The 13,971-nt window shown below is 43.2% G+C and overlaps 1 pseudogene; it reads right to left on the bottom strand.

Annotated features, from left to right (window-relative positions):
- Positions 1 to 11,809: 11,809 nt before the first annotated feature.
- LOC120860445 lies at positions 11,810 to 12,692 on the bottom strand (annotated as a pseudogene).
- Positions 12,693 to 13,971: the final 1,279 nt, after the last annotated feature.

Raw genomic sequence — 13,971 nt, 5'->3', positions numbered from 1 at the left:
GTAAATAAAACCAAACTGAACTAATGGGTAAAGAGTGGATGGTCCTACTGGGACTCAAAAAGATATTGACAGGATTTCCCTGGTGGTCCACTGGTTAAGATTTCACACTTCCGACACAAGGAGCCAGAGTTTTGATCCTTTGTCAGAGAACTAAAACCCACATGCCTCACACTAAGCTCAGATATGCAGGTGACACCACCCTTATGGCAGAAAGTGAAGAGGAACTAAAGAACCTCTTGAAACTGAAAGAGGAGAGTGAAAAAGCTGGCTTAAAACTCAACATTCAAAAAACTAAGATCATGGCATCCGGTCCCATCACTTCATGTCAAATAGATGGGGAAACAATGGAAACAGTGACAGACTTTATTTTGGGGGGCTCCAAAACCACTGCAGATGGTGACTGCAGTCATGAAATTAAAAGACGCTTGTTACTTGGAAGGAAAGTTATGACAAACCTAGACGGCATATTAAAAAGCAGAGACGTTACTTTACCAACAAAGGTCTGTCTATTCAAAGCTATGATTTTTCAGTAGTCATGTGTGGATGTGAGAGTTGAACCATAAAGAAAGTTGAACACCAAAGAATTGACACTTTTGAACTGTGGTGTTGGAGAAGACTCTTGAAAGTCCCTTGGACTGCAAGGAGATCCAACCAGTCCATCCTAAAGGAGATCAGTCTTGAATATTCATGGGAAGGACTGATACTGAAGCTGAAGCTCCAATACTTTGGCCACATGATATGAAGAATGAGACTCATTTGAAAAGACCCTGATGCTGGGAAAGATTGAAGGCAGGAGGAGAAGGGGACGACAGAGGATGAGATGGTTGGATGGCATCACTGACTCAATAGACGTGAGTTTGAGCAAGCTCTGGGAGTTGGTGATGGACAGGGAGGCCTGGTGTGCTGCAGTCCATGGGGTTGCTAAGAGTCAGACACGACTGAGCTACTGAACTGAACTGAAAGATCTCGCATTCTGCAACTAAAACAAAACACCAAAAACAACCTGATATTGACAATATGGAAATAATCAGCCTATCAGCCTAAATCAGCAAGGGGAGATTCAACACACATTACCCTTAATACATCACCTATTTAAGAAAGTGATTTCAAATGTTGGGTTTAGATTGCACCTGTGGCTTTTTGTTGCACCTGTGCTTACAAAGACAAGTTTTAGTCTTAGTTCATGTCCTGATCAAGGCAAGCCAACAGCATCAGACAGCTGCTTAAGAAGCTAAAGTCATTCTTGTCTGGGTTAATTACACGACACCATCCTGACTGGCGGAGATAAGAGTCTCCCTGCACTCTGCACTGATAAAACTATATGGGGTAATGTTTCCTATAATGAGCCCCCTCCCTAGAAGGGTTTTGTTAAATCATCATGCCCAGAGGAAGGTGTATGGGATTACTGAGGCGAGGAGGGGACTGAAAGCCATTCACATAAAAATGATCGAGTTTATCTTGGACAAACCGAGACTTCAGAGCCTGATAGCTGCCTTCAGAACCCCAACCTTAAAAAAAAAAAAAAGGAGAATTCTAGCATTTTGCTGTAGGACATGAAGAGTTCACCCCATGGAAATTCTAGCTTCTACTGTTGTATTCAACCTTCATTCTAAAAGACTTCATCACTTACATCCTACTTCTTCCTCCAATATACTGCACAATCCCTAAACAAAAGCATATCACGGGCCTTCACTGGTAGTCCAGTGTATAGGAGTCCTCGCTCCTAATGCAGGGCACGTGGGTTCGATCCCTGGTCGAGGAACTAAGATCGCACATGCTCACCACAGCTCCTGAGCCCTCACGCTGTGATGAAGACCCAATGCAGCCAAAATAAACTTAAAAAAAAAAAGAATAAAGCATGTCACTTTTAGTAGCAAGCTAGCTGCTTCCTTCCTCCTATTAGCTAATTGAAACCAGCAATAATAAGAGCGCATGAAAAAGGGTTTTTATTCAATCCAAGCTGCATGCATAACTAACCTGATGCAGCTGCATACAGTTGCAGGATGCTTTATACAGATGCGGGCAGGCAGGGGATGCTAGGACTTCTCCAGGGCAAGGCTGCTTCAGCATCAAGAAGCCATCTCCAGATTGACGCTGACACCCTTGTCTAGGCAGTGTTAGCTATTTTTATTCTCTGGTGGTTGTATCTCTATTAGTCAGACTGTTGCATTCACTCGTAGCTTTGTTTGAAGTTGGTGCCCTTCCCCAGTGAGATCACAGCTTTGATACAGCGAAAGCACATGAATTCAGGCTTCTTGAGTTGAGAGTGAATTTTGATAGAGACTAACCTGTGGTATTTTGTGTGCTCAGTAACTCAGTCATGTCTGACTCTTCGCAACCCTATGGACTGTAGCCCACCCAGGCTCCTCTATCTATGGGATTGTCCTGGCAAGAATATTGGAGTAGGTTGCCATTCCCTACTCCAGGGGATTTTCCCAACCCAGGGATCGGACCCACATCTCCAGTGGCTCCTGTATTGCAGGCAGATTCTTTATTCCTGAGCCACCAGGAAGTATTTTGAGTTACTCCTAAAGAAAAAGTTTGCAAGGAAATGGATAATGAGAGAAGGATGGGGACTCGGTGTCCTTATGTCCCATTTCTCCTCTATGAAGAAAATGAACAGGTTTGTGCATCTTTTTGAAGCACTCATTTCTTGCAGTTAGTTGGTGTGATAATTGAGTAACCTGTCTCCTGTATATCAGGCTCTTCAGTACTGGTTTCGGTGCCTCATCAGTTCTCAGAGTTTACTGCGTTGAAGAATCACCCAGAGAGCTGGTTAAAATGTTGATTCCAAGGCTTTGTGTCTACGTATTCTGGGGACAGAACGGACCTGTTGAACTTATCACAAACATGATTCTGCCTCAGTTGATTCCACAAATTGTGAAAGGCTGCCGTGTAGACTTAAAAGTGGAAATCTGTCCCCTCTGTTCTTTCATATATTCTCACTTGAAGAAAAAAACAAGTCCACCAATTTAGGCTGAAAGAGTGAAGTTTTCCTTTGTAGATATGAAAACATATAATCTTAACATAGACAAAATTGCAGCAACATGGGTGGAACTGGAGACCATCATTGTAAGTGAAGTAAGTCAGAAAAAGAAAGACAGATACCATATAATATTAGTTATATGTAGAACCTAAAATAGGACAGGCTTCCCAGGTGGCGCTAGTAGTAAAGAAGCCGCCTGCTAATGCAGGAAACATAAGATACATGGGTTCTATCCCTGGGTTGGGAAGATCCCCTGGAGGAGGGCATGGCAACCCACTCCAGTATTCTTGCCTGAAGAATCCCATGGATAGAGGAGTCTGGCGGGCTACAGTCAGCAGAGTCAGACACAACTGAAGCAACTTAGCACGCAAAATAGGACACAAATGAACCTTTCTGTGAAACGGAAACAGAATCACGAACATAGAGAACAGATCTATGGTTGCCAAGGGGTAGGCAGGTGGAGCGAGGGATGGGATGGGAGGTTCGGGTTAGCAGATACAGCTGTTAGATACAGAATGGATGGACAGCAGGGTCCTATTGTATAGCACAGGGGACTGTATTCAGTATCCTGGGATAAACCATAATGGAAAAGAATATAAAAAAGAGTGTATATATATATATATATACACACATATATATGTGTGTATATATATATATATAAAAGCAACTGCTATACGGCAGAAATTAACATAACATTAAATCAATTCTGTTTCAACAATAATCAAAGTAATTTGTTAACATAGTAAGGCTAATATGAGAATTAGATGAGATGAGTCATTTTGCAGGTGACCACATGGCTTGTGGGAAGAGCTGGCAGACCTTGGTCCCTCCTCTCTTCCTCACTTCCTGCCCACCAGGATTGTTAAGTATTGAGGAGCAGGAATGAGACACTTGAACTTCTCTGTGCTCGCCTCCCTCAGTTGTACCCCGAAGTATATATACACAAGACAGTGTCCATTAGAGGGAAGAAGTTAAAAATCAAATATCAGTGTGTTTGGAGACATTCGTGCACCTCCCCTAAGGAGATACATGGATAAGGAAACTGAGAAAAATTAAAGGACTTCTGTAGTGTCCCATCGCCAGCAGGTCAAAGACTCAGATCTGGGTTTGTAGGCAAGAAATCCTATGCCCTATGTCCTTACGAGATTGACATCTCTCCATCCTCTAAGGCTTCCCCAGGACTCTTACCTGCATAAGTAGAGGAGGCTCTTGGTGGTCAGATATTTACACAGGCTCAGGCTCAGATGTTTACTTAGCTCTCCTTACATGCCAAGCTCTGTGTTGAGTGCTGGATGTAGGGCAAAATAATGACTAGGACATAGCCTCAACTCGCAAGTCACCCTCTGAGGGACAGGGACAGACCCGCTGTGGCGCTGACTTTGTGTCTAGATAAAGTGTTTATTCTTCTGAGCCTTAGTTTTCTCACCTGTGAGATGGGGCTGATAAGACTTTTAACAGTGTTGTTTGCTCTGACTCTACGAAATAATTTGAGAATTCATGCATTAACAAAGAGTGCATGTACGGTGATTATTTAAGAGGTTAAACATTGCTAACATTTGGGAAAGCCTGGTAAGGCCTATAAGGAAACTCTTTGTACTATCTTTGCAACTTTTCTCTAAATCTAAAATTAGTTCAAAATAAAGTGGTTAAAAAAAAAAGTACATCTTGGACTTCCCAGGTGGCACTAGTGGTAGAGAACCCGCCTGCCAGTGCAGGAGACATAAGAGATGTGGGTTCCATCCCTGGGTCGGGAAGATCCCCTGGAGGAGGGCATGGCAACCCACTCCAGTATTCTTGCCTGGAGAATCCCATGGACAGAGGAGCCTGGTGGACTACAGTCCATGGGGTCATCACAAAGAGTCGGACACAACTGAAGCGACTTAGCATGCAGCATGCAAAAGCCCTAGCCCAGTGGCTGGTATGGGGTTGGGCTTTCAGGTATGGGTCTTCCTACAGGAGAAAGAAACAGCTCCACTTCCTTCCAGGGTCCTCAGGGTGTCCTCGGCATCTGATTTTGGCAGAATCGGGACCCGAGTGTACCGAATGAAGCCTTTTTCCTGCCCATCCCGTCAGCACGTTTCCTGTGGGTAAACTGACCTACAGCAGCTTCCAGATGACACGAGGCTGGTTCCAGAATGAGGTTCTGCTTGTGGCCTCAGGGCAGATACCAAGACCCAGGGCTCTGGTCCCCACCTTCTCCTTCTCGCTTCCCCCCCACCCCCGACACAGGCCCCAGGTGGTGGTTTCTGGAACTCCATCTGCCTTAGGGAAACAGGACTGTTTGTGTTCTAACATTCAGTTAGCCAGAGAGAGATGAGTTTCTGTTAGGCAAACAGCTATGGGTTTGGCCTTGGAACAAGAGCAGGCTGCCTACGTGTCTAGGTTGTTGGAGTTCTGGGTTACGGTTCGAATTTGGAGCAGGTGTGCCTGTGGTCATGGGGCTCTGCATTTGGTTACCTTGCTAATGGGATCAAATGCATCCACACAGGATTGCTGATGAAAGGAAAGAGTTGCTATGTACAGTAACTCAAATGATTGACTCTGGTAACCCAGCTGCACTGGTTGCTATGGGGACCAGAGATGCTCTGAGAAAGGGGCTTGCAAAGGCAGAGGGAAAACCTGAGAGTTAGCGGCTGGAGTTAGGAAAGATTCCTTTCTGATGAGAATGAGGGCTAGGGATGTTTAAAAGGGAAATTTTTAAAAGAAGGATGTCCAAGAGAACTGGAAGAATTTTAAAGAGAAGCAGATGTTTCTAGTGAGAATTTTAACTCTTAGAAAGAATAGTTTCCAATGCAAAATAAGTTCTCTCTTCTGCCTCCTTTGTGAAACCTTAAGTAAAATTTATCCTGCTTCCCATGTGGTGCAGTAGTAAAGAATCCCCCGCCAATGCAGGAGATTTAGGAGACATGGATTCAATCCCTGGGTCAGGAAAATTCCCTGGAAGAGGAAATGGCGACCCACTCCAGTATTCTTGCCTGGAAAATCCCATGGACAGAGGGACCTGGCGGGCTACAGTCCATAGGGTCACAAAGAGTCGGACATGACTATTGCAGCTTAGCACATCCTGCTTCATCCTCTGTTCTGGGCTCTGTCGCTCTGGGAAGGGGCAAGAATCCAGAGCTTGAGGTGAGCCATGGACCCAACGTTAACCCTGGGGACACGTGCCCCACACCTTAGATCAGGAGCTTCCATCCTGACAGCCCTAGAGGGCTCAGGGGCTCAGCGATGAAGTGAGGATTGGTTAGGTTGATGACATTAAAATTAAGAGTATCTTGAGACTTCCCAGGGATTCCACTGGTTAAGAATCCTTCTTCCAGTGCAGGGGGCACAGGTTCGATCCCTGGTTGGGGAACTAAGACCCCACCATATGCTACATGTTATGCCAAAAAAGAAAAAAAAAATTAAGACTATCTTTCAGAAACAGACACCATACACTGGGAGAAAAGATTAGCAATGCAAATTACTGACAAAGAGTTAATATACTGAGGACCACCAGCTGTGATCCTGTCTGAGCTCTCCCCCACCCCAGGGAGCCCAGCTCTGTCTCCTCAGGGACTTCGCTCCAGCAGCTGCCTTCACTCCCTCCTGCTCATCGCTGTGACCTCTTGGTAGAACATTCCCATCAGCTAACCATAATATAGTAGCTCCAAGAATTTGCGAAATCCCCTTGCCCCAGGGCCACCTCATTAATCTCTGAATAGAGAAAAGTTCACCTGCAGAGCAGTCTTTACTGGTTGTCTCCCTTTCTCTCTTAACCCCACAGTCACTGAGGGGCCCCGATCGGAGCAGACGTGCCAAGTCCAGAGTCACTCTCAGTTCTGGTCTTTCCCTCACATGGTCACAACCCCCTTCTGGAGACACTTTCTTCCCCCGACTCCTGGGACCCCACACTCTCCGTGTCACCCCCCAGTCCTCCCTGGCTCTTCTCCGTCCTCCTCCCTAGCCTCTGAACTGTCCAGGGCCTCCAAGCCCTGCCCTCTGCCTTTGACTCCCGATTCTGCGCCTCTGCTCTTGGTTTCTCTTCTTTCTAGAGGTCTGAGTGCCTGTATCTGCAGAGCTCAGTCAGGTCTCCACTCAGATGTCCCTCTTCCCGTGAGGCCTTTCCTAATCCTGGAGCTCAGCACTCACTGTCTCTGTCTCTGCTCTTTCCTCCGCAGTACTTAAGAGCAGCTAGTCCACTCTTTATTTACATGAGTGTTTGCTTGTGTCCTCTCTCTTTTAGGATGTATGTTGGCTTTGTTCACGGTCATCACCCAGAACCTAGAATAGTACCTTGCAGAGAAAACGCATTTGATTTGTATATCGGGGGATCAGGTGTGGAGGCTGTTTATTTTGCCTTCAAGTTTGAAAGATGTTTTTACTGGATATAGAATTTTTATCTTTTAGTATCTTAAAGATGTCTCTCTAGGGACTTCCCTGGTGGTCCAGTGGTTAAGACTCTATAGCTCTACCCGCAGGGGGCACAGGTTCTATCCCTGGTCAGGGAACTAAGATCCTGCGTGCTGTACCAGATGGCCAAAAAGAAAAACAAACCAACATGAGGTCTGTCAAAGTTAGATCTTTGTTTGAGGCTCAAGCTCCACTACATATGAGCTGTCCTAATTTGGCAGTTTATTTAATCTCTGCAAGTCACAGTCTTTTCATTGGTAACTTGAGTGGAAGCCAAATTTCAGAAAGTACTGACTTCAGAGGGTAAGATATAAAAGGTCAAAGTTAGTTAGGTTTCTAAAGCACTTTGCAAGGAGTAAACCACGCAACAAATTGCAAGGAGTGAACCCTGCAACAAATGCCAGTCCCTTGCTCCCTTTTACAGTACAGCTAGGCAAAGCAGAGTGGGGAAAAAACATGGCAATTCCATGTCCTCAAAGGAGATCACTCCCTCTCTGGTTTATTTCCAGAAAAGTACCAAGAAAAAGTCTCTCCATTATCTTCTGGTTTGCATAGTTTCTGACAAGAAGCCTGATGTAATTCCTGTCTGTGTTGTTTCTCTCTTTTTACATTTTTATTGGAATATAGTTGATTTGCAGGCTTCCCGGGTGGTGCTAGTGGTAAAGAACCTGCCCGCCAGTGCTGGAGATGCAAGAGACTCAGGTCTGATCCCTGGATGGGGAAGTGGGGAAGAGCCCCTGGAGGAGAGCATGGCAACCTGCTCCAGTATTCTTGCCTGGGGAATCCCGTGGACAGAGGAGCCTGGGGCCAGTGGTCCATGGGGCAGCAAAGATTCGGATACGACTGAAGCAACTGAGCATGCACGCAGGGATAGTGGGTTTGCAGTGCTGTGTTGCTTTGTTTTAATTGTAGTAAAATATCCGTGACATCAGGTTTACTATCTTAACCATTTTTGACTATAATTCAGTGGTATTAAATACTTGACTCTGTTGTACAACCATCACCACCATCCATCTCCAAAACTATTTCGTCTTCCCAAACTGAAACTCTGTCTGCGTTAAGTAACAATATCCCTCTTCCCCTCCCCTCAGGCCCCTGGGAGCCACTGCTCTACTGTCTGTTTCTATGTATTTGACTATTCTAGAGACCTCGTACAGTATTTGTCTTTTTGTGACCGACATTTCTCTTAGAATTATGCCTCCTATGTCACTAATATTATGCCACCTAGCACTATGCATAATAATCCTCAAGATTCATCACATTGTATCCTGTGTCAGAATCTCCTTCCTTTTTAAAGTTGAATAATATTCCATTTTGTGTTGACACCACATTTTGTTTATCTAGTAATCCATTAATGGACACTTGGATTGCTTCCATGCCTTGGCTTTTGTGAATATGGCTGTTCTGTACATGGCTGTACAAATACCTCTTGGAGTCTCTGTTTCAGTTCTTCCTTATGTACCCAGAAGTGGAATGGTTGAATCATATAACATATAACTCTACTCTAAATTTTTTGTTGCACTGTTTTGCATCGCGGTGGCCACACTGATTTACATTCCACAAAAGTGCACAAAGGCTCCAGTTTCTTCACATCCTCATCAGTGTTTATTATTTTCTCTGTTTAATTTTTTTTATTTTGGCCCTTGTAAGGTGATATCTCATTATGGTTTTGGTTTGCATTGCTCTAATGATTATTGATTTTGAACATCTTTTCATATGCTTGTTGGCCATCTTATTTCACCTTTGGAAAAACATCCATTCAAGTCCTTTGCTTGTTTTTTAATCAGGTTATTTGGTCTTTCTGTTGTTGCTGTTGAGCTGTAGGAATTTTGTTAATACATTCTGGACATTAACCCATTATCATCAAATAAATGATTTGCAAATATTTTTTCCTTCTGTAGGTGGCCTTTCATGCTATGGATGGTGTCCTTTGACCTAAGATGTTTTAAATTTTGATGTAATCCAATTTATCTACATTTGCTTTTGTTAACACTTTTGGTGTCACATCAAAGAAATTGTTGCCAAATCCAATGTCATGAGGCATTTTTTACTCTTATGTTTTCTTCTAAGAGTGGTATAGTTTTAGGTCTTATGTTTAAGTCTTTTATCCATTTTGCATTCATTTTTGGGTACAGTGCGAGGTAGGGATCCATATCATTCTTTTCATGTTGTTTATCGTCATTGGTTGTTGAAGAAACTGTCATTTCCCCCACTGAATGGTCTTGGCAACCCTGTTGAAAATCGCTGGATTATATATGTGAGGATTTATTTCTGGGCTGTCTGTTCTATTTCATTGTTTTGTTTGTCTTTATGCCAGTACCATACTGTTTTGATTATTGTAGCTTTGTACTATATTCTGACATCAATAATCAATTTTGCTCTTCTTTTTCAAGATAGTTTTGGCTATTTGACATCCTTTAAGATTCTGTATTAATGTTAAAGTGGATTTTTTTGTTCTATTTCTGGGTACCTAGTTTTTAATCAAATTTTAAGATGTTTCAGTATCTTGCTTATTATTTAAAAAAAATAGAAAAATGGGCAAAGGGTTTAACCTGCATGCCATGGAAGAGAAAACCTGTTGGCCAATAAATATGTGAATTGCTCAACTTCCCTTAGTGATCTAGGAACTTTACATGAAGACCTATGGGAGATGCCTTTTGTGCCCATCAGGCTGGCAAAACTTAACAAATCAGGCAGCGCCATGAGCAATGTCTAGAGCTTGTACTCATTGGTAGAAAGCTAAGTTGGGACTATCCCTTTTAAAAACAGTTCATGGCAACTGCAAAGTCTGTAATAACAAAATACCAGAAAACAACCCAAATACCCATGTCTCTGTGTGTGTGTGTGTGTGTGTGTGTTATTCACTCAGTTGTGTCCAACTCCTTGCAACCCCATAAACTGTAGCCCAGCAGGATTCTCTCTGTCCATGAGATTTCCCAGGCAAGAATACTGGAGTGGAGAGCCATTTCCTTCTCCAGGGATCTTCCTGAACCAGGGATGGAAGCCAGGCCTCCTGCATTGCAGGCAGATTCTTTACCTCCTGAGCCACCAGGGAAGCCCAAATACCCCTGAAGCAACATGGAAATAATTTCCGTTAAACACACACAATAGAATGCCATAGAGCAGTGACAATGGATGAAGCTCAGCAGCAGGCATCTCTAAGGATGACTTTCTGGAACATAGTGTTAGGAGAAAAAGAAAAAAAGCAAGTCACAGAAGAAGGTAGTCACTGTAATTCCACTGATGCAAAGTTTAAAGCATACAAAGTTAAACTATGTATTGATTAGTGGTGTATATATATAGTATATATACTATAAAGAAATATATAGGGAAGATAAGCCCAGGATAGCAGTACTTTATTGGGGGAAAGGAGGAAAAAGAACATATTGTCTTAGTTCTTTTGGGGTGGGATTCTTTCCTTTTATTTTAAAATACCTAAAATGGATTCAAATGGATTGATACTATCAAATAACCATTTACATCTAGTATATGATTTCAATATGGTTTGATACAATGATACAAAGTAAAATGATTAAATGTCATATTTAACTTAAAGTTCAGCTACTCATTCATTTATTGACAATTCGATGCAAAATTTGCATTCTCTAGGATTGTGTCTGTGTGCTCTATCATGGCTGACCCTTTGCAACACCATGACTGTAGCCCACCAGGCTCCTGTCTGTGGGATTTCCCAAGCAAGAATACTGGAGTGGGTTGCCATTTCCTACTCCAAGGGATCTTCCCAACCTGGGGTTTGAACCTGAGTCTCCTACACTGACAGGCGGATTCTTTCCCACTGTGCCACCTGGAATTATCACATGTATTAAGAAATATATTCCTAAAAGGAAAAAGCTAAACAATTGGAAACTACAACTTAAAAAGCAAAGTTAATTTCATTTTTATAGTATGAGACATTAATGCCCATATCCAAAAATACAATTCATAATAACTAAAGATTCTACTTTTGAAGTAAGTTCATTACTGACCTTACTATTAGAAGCACACTGTAATTATATACACAGAGTTCTAAAATATTATCACAGACTATAGGAGCATCTTAGTAACATTTAAAAATATATATAAGGTGGCTATATTGATTTAAAATTATTTCCTGAAACAATAATCAATGAGGCATATGAGGCCTATTTGTCTCCAGTCACTCTTTTGTTAATATGCTTATCCTGTTTAAGGGTTTCCCTGGTACCTCAGACAGTAAAGAATCCATCTGCAGTGCAGGAGACACAGGTTCAGTCCCTGATTCTGGAAGATCCCCTGGAGGAGGGCCTGGCAATGCACTCCAGTACTCTTGCCTAGAGAATCCCATGGACAGAGAAGTCTGGCAGGCTACAGTCCATGGGATTTGCAAAGAGTTGAACACGACTGAGCAACTAAGCACAGATGTTATCGTGTTGGAGGATTATTTTCCATCTTCTTTCACTGACTCACTTTAGCTTTTGCATGAGTTAAGAGGTGAACTTTCATGTTATTTGATTGAAAAACTTGCAACAGCCTTCAAACAGACATACAAAAGGTTTCTCCCCAGGACATGTGTACACAAATTGGACTGGGAAAAACGTTTTCCCACACCGTTCAAGAGTACATGTAAATGGCTTCAGTTCAATATGAACCAGAAAATGGCTCTTTAGTTTTGTTCTCTCCTTGAAGGCTTTCCCACATTCTGTACAACCATGATCTCAGAGACTGAACCCAGAGATGCTTTCCCAGGAATGCTCTATTCTTGAACTCTCTTATGTATCCATTGTGAAGACAATTATTTTTCTGGAGCATCATATTCTTTATTTGTGCTTGGCTTCATTCTAGTATGTTCTGTGAGTTCTAGGATCTGGAAAGTCAGTGCTGGGTATTCCTCCGGGAGGAAGCTTCTTGCCTGTTTTGTACTCAGAAAACTCAAGAAGTGGATTCTGTCCAACAATCTGTTGAGGAAGTTCTTGTTTTGCCTTTTTTTTTTTTTTCATGTATTCCGAGGAACATTCAAGAAGGGCGCTTGCCATAAGAACCTGTTGAGAAAGCTCTTGTTCCAGTCCTTCTTTCAGACAAAGGACTTAAGAAGTGAGTCTTCGTCCGTGATAGGTTCAGAAAACTCACTTCTTATTATGCATTCTATGTAAGAGTCGGAGAAGGAATCCTCTTCAGCAACCTGAACACTAGCCTCATAGAACACATCTCCATCACATAAGGTCCATGTTGTCTCCGGAGGTTCCTGCTGGGCTGGTGGTACCTTGTCCCCACTGACGGTTCTTCTACCCAGGCCTTTCTGCCCAAGTGTCTTTTCCCTTTTCTTCAATCTCTGGTTCATGGCATCCTGCTAGTTCCCTCTTACAAGGTTTGCACCAGGTTAGAGCAATCACTTCCAGGCAGGAGCTCTCTGTCTGAGTTGTCTTCAGCCAGCACCCATGCTCCTGTGATGTACTAAATCTCCTATTCCAGTTCCTGTCAATGATAAGACATAGAAGAAACCGCTAGTTGTGCTCCTGACAGAGAGTTGAAATCAACCCTGCTTTACCTGGAAATGTTCTAGATCTTAAGCTGATTGTTGAGCATCCTTTTGTTTTGCTTGATACATGATGTAAATGTTTGCTTCTTCACATCTAATGTTAAATTACTGTAAGCTTTAAAGAACTAGAATCCAGCTGTAAAAAAAAAAAAAAATGGATAGAGCTATATACCAGAAGGGGCTTCCCAGGTGACACTAGTTAGTAAAGAACCTGCTTGTCAGTGCAGGAGACATAAGAGACACAAGGTTCAGTCCCTGGGTCAGGAAGATCGCCTGGAGGAGGACATGGCCACCCACTCCAGTATTCTTGCCTGGAGAACCCCAGGGACAGAGGAGCCTGGCAGGCTACCATCCATAGTGTTGCAGAGTCGGACACGACTGAAGCGACTTAGCACCCACACATGTGACAGAACTGTTCCCTGGTATAAAACTGTGAATAGGAGTAGTCCGATTCTCCTACCCTGCCTATAACTGGTTAGCACTGTCTTAGAGGAGATCCTCAAAGTCGTGATCGCCGAGAGGCAACATTTGGAGAGGATCCTACAAAGTGGGAGGAAACCAGAATGGAGCAGAATATATCCACCAGATCCACCAGGTGGCACGTTCTTCAGTGACCCCGTAGTCAAGTGCAGGGCTGGCCCAGGCTGACTACACAGAATTCTCTCTTTTTAACTTGTTATTTTATATTGGAGTGTAGCCGATTAACAATGTTGTCATTGTTTCAGGTAGACAGCAAAAGGACTTAGCCATACATACCCATGTATCCATTCTCCCCCAAACTCCCATCCAGGCTGCCACATGACATCGAGCAGAGTTCCCTGTGCTACACAGTAGGTCCTTGTTGGTTTTACATTTTAAATATAGCAGCGTGTACAAGTCGATCCCAAACTCCCTGTCTCTTCCCATCATCCTTCCCTGCTGGCAACCGTAAGCTCGTTCTCTAAGCCTGGGAGTCTGTTCCTGTTTTGTATCTCCCCTTCTTTATCTGCAGAGTCGGACACGACTCAGTATGACAGTCTCTAGGCCCAAATGTGTTGCTGCAGACCACTCTGCCTTGAGTCCCTCCAGTCTTATTTGTCCC

Source organism: Oryx dammah, unplaced genomic scaffold (assembly GCF_014754425.2).
Source record: "Oryx dammah isolate SB20612 unplaced genomic scaffold, SCBI_Odam_1.1 HiC_scaffold_11077, whole genome shotgun sequence".
NCBI lineage: Eukaryota > Metazoa > Chordata > Mammalia > Artiodactyla > Bovidae > Oryx > Oryx dammah.
The sequence above is the reverse complement of the archived record's forward strand: the minus strand, read 5'-3'. Positions and strand labels throughout refer to the sequence as shown.